Source organism: Schistocerca cancellata, chromosome 3 (genome assembly GCF_023864275.1).
Source record: "Schistocerca cancellata isolate TAMUIC-IGC-003103 chromosome 3, iqSchCanc2.1, whole genome shotgun sequence".
Classification (NCBI taxonomy): domain Eukaryota; kingdom Metazoa; phylum Arthropoda; class Insecta; order Orthoptera; family Acrididae; genus Schistocerca; species Schistocerca cancellata.
In genome coordinates this window covers 885,569,156-885,573,715 of record NC_064628.1, presented here as the reverse complement: position 1 = coordinate 885,573,715, position 4,560 = coordinate 885,569,156, and positions in this window count along the sequence as shown.

Sequence of the window (4,560 nt, the reverse complement as noted above, 5' to 3'; positions counted from 1 at the left end):
ATTTTATTTTATCTGTTATTACTTTTATGTTGTAATTTCATGCACTGACATGTTCCATGATCTTGGAAATTTGCTCCTCAATTTGATCATACGGAACTAGACGTGTAAAATAAAAAAGTAATATAAAGGGCTAATAAGAGTGCTTTGTTTCGGATGAGCTCATATGCAGCCTGGCAGAAACATTTTTATCTTTGTGTTCTATGAGCACTATGGCATATGGAACAAATGCAAAATGTTTATATGTAAAACATTGTGGGGACAATTTGTCATCAAATTAATCAGGGCATAATGTAATTTTTCACTGCAGTTATTCACTCCCAAAGGCGAGTGAAATAAAACTTGCACCAGATTTTCAATCTGTGAGTGCTCATGTTGATGGCTTCTGCATCTGAATATTCATAGTCTTATTGTAAAGGAGCACCAAATACTTGAACATATAACACGTCAGCCTCAGTTGCAAATAGAAACCGATCTTTACCCAGGTTTCAGCTAAAACAATTTGACCTTTTTCACAAGCCAGTGACACTAAACTATTGCATGCTAAAGTTTCGCCATGTCAAGTATAAAACTGTAGCACTGTAGTAACCAGTCATAAATCTACATTACTTGGGCTGAAAAGAAACAGCATGCCCCACTGTGTGGACGAGGTCAGTAGGCCACGAGAGCTGTGCCGGAACGAAACGTGGTTATCAGCTGTATACCGAGCTTCGCTGATGGTCGTGTGCACGCATGCGTGGAAATATAGATACATAACAGTGGCTACCTTTACATAAGGAATTGGACTAATATAGCCATTAAAACTTTAAATGGCGTAATATGCAAAAGAACGTACTTCTGAGGAGAACAATACCCCCATAAAAAATTCAGAGCCCATAAGAAAGATTAGCTATTACTCGGAGACATTATTTCTCAATTTTGAATGCATTACTCAAACTTTATCTGGTTCATTAATAAATGTATGTGTGGCTATTTACAGGAATGATCTGTAATATCATGGAGAGCACATCAGTATGACTAGGCATCAATAAAGGCAACAGTGCGTAAAAACTTAAAAGTACATGAATTTGAATTAACATAGCATTAACGAAAATTGCTTAGGGAGTTAGAAACTGGGTAAGCCTAGCAGAACATAGAGGAAGTAACTTAACATGATGTAACACGTTACTCATGGTACTAAAAAAAGCTAAGTGTTAGGTTTCCAAGGACCTTTTTATAAATTCGGCGTATAACGCCATAAATGCAATGGAACAATGTACATGCACGTATATTTTGTCAAATTACATATTCTTAGTAAAACATAATGGTTGGGAGAAAGATGGGCAGCAGTGCCTAAATATTTTGTACTTAAATATTAGGTTAGTGTCCAAGTCTAACACTGATTAACGAAAGAACAAAAACTTGCTGGTAGATTAAAACTGTGTGCCAGACCGAGACTCGAACTCAGGACGTTTACCTTTCGCGGGAAAGTGCTCTACCAACTGAGCTACCCAAGCACGACTCATGATCCGTCCTCACAGCCTTACTTCTGCCTGTACCTCGTCTCCTACCTTCCAAACTTTACAGAAGCTCACCTGAAAACCCTGCAGAACTAGCACTCCTGAAAGAAAGGATATTGCGGAGACATGGCTTAGCCACAGCCTAGGGGATGTTTCCAGAATGAGATTTTCACTCTGCAGCGGAGTGTGCGCTGATTTGAAACTTCCTGGCAGATTAAAACTGTGTGCCGGACCGAGACTCGAACTCGGGACCTTTGCCTTTCGTGGACAAGTGCTCTACCAAGTGAGCTATCCAGTACGTTGTCCTCGATAGTGAGTGTTCATTGGAGGTGAGGGTATTATCTGGAGTGCCCCAGGGAAGTGTGGTAGGTCCGCTGTTGTTTTCTATCTAGATAAATGATCTTTTGGATAGGGTGGATAGCAATGTGCGGCTGTTTGCTGATGATGCTGTGGTGTACAGGAAGGTGTCGTCGTTGAGTGACTGTATGAGGATACAAGATGACTTGGACAGGATTTGTGATTGGTGTAAAGAAAGGCAGCTATCTCTAAATATAGATAAATGCAAATTAATGCAGATGAATAGGAAAAAGAGTCCTGTAATGTTTGAATATTCCATTAGTCGTGTAGTGCTTGACACAGTCACGTCGATTAAATATTTGGGAGTAACATTCCAGACCGATATGAAGCGGGACAAGCATGTAATGGCAGTTGTGGGGAAGGCGGATAGTCGTCTTCTGTTCATTGGTAGAATTTTGGGAAGATGTGGTTCATCTGTAAAGGAGACCGCTTATAAAACACTAATACGACCTATTCTTGAGTACTGCTCGAGCGTTTTGGATCCCTATCAGGTCGGATTGAGCGAGGACATAGAAGCAATTCAGAGGCAGGTAGCTAGATTTGTTAGTGATAGGTTTGATCATCACACGAGTGTTACGGAAATGCTTCAGGAACTCGGGTGGGAGTCTCTAGAGGAAAGGAGGCGTTCTTTACGTGAATCGCTACTGAGGAAATTTAGAGAACCAGCATTTGAGGCTGACTGCAGTACAATTTTACTGTCGTCAACTTACGTTTCACAGAAAGACCACAAAGATAAGATAAGAGAGATTAGGGCTTGTACAGAGGCATATGTTGTTGTTGTGGTCTTCAGTCCTGAGACTGGTTTGATGCAGCTCTCCATGCTACTCCATCCTGTGCAAGCTTCTTCATCTCCCAGTACCTACTCCAGCCTACATCCTTCTGAATCTGCTTAGTGTATTCATCTCTTGGTCTCCCGCTACGATTTTTAGCCTCCACGCTGCCCTCCAATACTAAATTGGTGATCCCTCGATGTCTCAGAACATGTCCTACCAACCGATCCCTTCTTCTAGTCAAGTTGTGCCACAAGCTCCTCTTCTCCCCAATTCTATTCAGTACTTCCTCATTAGTTATGTGATCTACCCATCTAATCTTCAGCATTCTTCTGTAGCACCACATTTCGAAAGCTTCTATTCTCTTCTTGTCTAAACTATTTGTCGTCCAAGTTTCACTTCCATACATGGCTACATTCCATACAAATACTTTCAGAAATGACTTCCTGACATTTAAATCTATACTCGATGTTAACAAACTTTTCTTCTTTAAAAATGCTTTCCTTGCCATTGCCAGTCTACATTTTATATCCTCTCTCCTTCGACCGTCATCCGTTATTTTGCTCCCCAAATAGCAAAACTCCTTTACTACTTTAAGTGTCTCATTTCCTAATCTAATTCCCTCAGCATCACCCGAGTTAATTCGACTACATTCCATTATCCTCGTTTTGCTTTTTTTGATGTTCATCTTATACCCTCCTTTCAAGACACTGTCCATTCCGCAGGCGGTCGTTTTTCCCTCGTTCTGTTTGGGAGTGGAAAAGGGAGAGAAGACGCTAGTTGTGGTACGAGGTACCCTCCACCACGCACCATATGGTGGATTGCGAAGTATGTATGTAGATGGAGATGCATTTGTAAGCAACTTTGTACTGTGTACTCCCAGTTTTAGCCACACACATATAGTTACGAGAAAAAACGGTGTACTTTATAAGTTATGGAAGGTCGTAGGACAAAACTACTGCCTCATATTTGGAGCTTAAAGAAAGTTGTATGCCATACATTGTAAATGGGTCATACTATATACTCACATTTTAACCTCATGATTAGAGTTATGAGAAAGAAACGTGAACCAGTAAACTTACTTGGCAGCTAAAGAGGTGGTGCGAACAGCATATTAGTATTCGATGAAAGAAAGTGGAGTAAGACGTCGCAGACTACAAGGCAGAGTAATATCAGAGCTGGTGAAGTAAAGGTTGGAAACCCTCGAATAAGTTCGTATTTCTCAATTGTAGCTGGTCATCAAGTAGGTTTTCTTTATCGAGCATCATGTCTTTAAAGATTTGCGTCTCCTCAAGGATGTCAAACCTAGTGCCTTTAACTTCTCAGTTTAATTGCTCTGTGTTAGTTGGTGGATTGGGAGCATGAGGCAGTTGAACAAGGTGCTCGACAAAAGTCGAGCCACTCATGCCATCACCACTTTTCGTAGGTATATGTTCTTTATATCTAGCTGAGAGGGCTCTGGCTGTCTGGTCAATGTAATAACTTGAGCAATCACTACAGGTGATTTTGTATACCCCAGAACAAGATAATTTGTCATTAGTGTTCTTTAATGCATGAACCAGGTTCTTTCTGAGGCTGTTATTTGTAGAATATGCCACATTATAGCCGTGGCTCTTTAACGATGACCTATTTTGTAGGATGCTTCACCGCCCCTGCTGTTACTGTGCCTTGGAGTCGGCGATGCCTTACTCCACTTTCTTTCATCGACTGCTAACATGCTGTTCACACCACTTCCTAGCTGCCAAGTATGTTTGCTGGTACACCTATCTTTCTTGTAACTCTAATCATGAGGTTAAAATGTGAGTATACGGTATGACCTGTTTACAATCTTGCAACTTCTCTTTAAGCTCTAAGTACTAAGGCAATGACATGCTGCTAATGTCCTGCTATTACATAAAGTAAATAGCAGCTTATGTTAATGTACAACCATATCTAAA